General features: G+C 39.7%; 2 protein-coding genes across 2 annotated transcripts in view; both read right to left on the minus strand.

The window, feature by feature from the left end:
• Positions 1–900, minus strand: part of LOC101862200 — a 25,896-nt gene extending 24,996 nt beyond the window's left edge. The window contains exon 1 of the mRNA XM_035971209.1: positions 824–900. The gene's annotated coding sequence lies outside the window, so the exon portion shown is untranslated. The remainder of the gene's footprint in view (positions 1–823) is intronic.
• The window catches only part of LOC101861969 (DNA methyltransferase 1-associated protein 1), a 26,458-nt gene that overhangs the window by 7,126 nt on the left and 18,202 nt on the right, over positions 1–1,130 (minus strand). The gene's annotated exons all lie outside the window — the stretch shown is intronic.

The following is a 1,130-nucleotide window of genomic DNA, read 5'->3' on the forward strand; positions in this document are numbered from 1 at the left end:
TAAAGAGAGAGAGAGAGAGAGAGATAGTGGCTGAGTGAACTATCTCTTGGACTTTCCAGTTGGTTACCGTGTAGTAGACCCCGAGGCTACGTACATGGTTACCGTGTATGTAGACAAACCGTGTACGTAGACCGTAGACACTCCGATGATAAAAATAAAAAGATTAACAATAGAGTCTAAGAAGCTACACATCTTCATCTTGTTATCCAACACAGTATACATAGAGTAAACAAAGAAATAACTATAACTCAATTATACTGTAATATGTTGTTTGACGAAAGAAGCAAGCCTACATCCGGAGAACCTAGATCTAGATCTAGATCTAGATTCTAAATTCTAAATAAAATACTGTTCGCAGACGATCAAAGTCTACTAGATCTAGAATCTAGATTCTAGATCTAGATATCTAGATCTAGATCTAGATTTCTAGATCTAGAATCTAGATCTACTGCATGATAACAATAACACTGATGAACTGCAGGAACACACTGACAAACAATCAAATCTGTAGAAATGTGTGTGAGATGAAATGCCTCAGGAAAACATTAACAAGAAGGGATAAAGTGAGAAAAAATAAAAGAGAACAGGTTGGGACAACACCACGTATGAAATACATTGAAAAAAACAACGCATTAAATGGCCCATGTGGGCCAATAAGCGCAGCCATTTTATATTAGATGATACTCTAGCAATTTATTCGAAATTTGCAAAATTAGGCTCGATTTAGCATTCGTAATGTAGATCTAGACTTAGGTTAAATTACTAAATCCAAGTAATCGATTTGTCTTATTTACATAATTAAACACATGCATTGGGCAATTACCGTTAATTGCAATCATGAAGTGCGTCTGGGATATTGTCTGCCGTCCACACTGTCGCCATTGTTGTTTCGGTCGGAAGTGAAAGTACAATTAAAATTTGGCCAACCGTTCTTTGGTTGCCAAATTGGAAATTGAACCATTCTCTAGATTCTCTTCTAGATCTAGCCTACCGAAAGAGGGAGAGAGAGGGGGGAGGGGGAGGGAAGAGAGAGGAGGAGGATGGAGAGAGAGGAGGAGGAGGAGGAGGAGGGGGAGACAGAGAGAGGAGGAGGAGGGAGAGAGAGAGGAGGAGGAGGGGAGAGAGAGGAG

Source organism: Aplysia californica, unplaced genomic scaffold, assembly GCF_000002075.1.
Source record: "Aplysia californica isolate F4 #8 unplaced genomic scaffold, AplCal3.0 scaffold00396, whole genome shotgun sequence".
NCBI classification, from domain to species: domain Eukaryota; kingdom Metazoa; phylum Mollusca; class Gastropoda; order Aplysiida; family Aplysiidae; genus Aplysia; species Aplysia californica.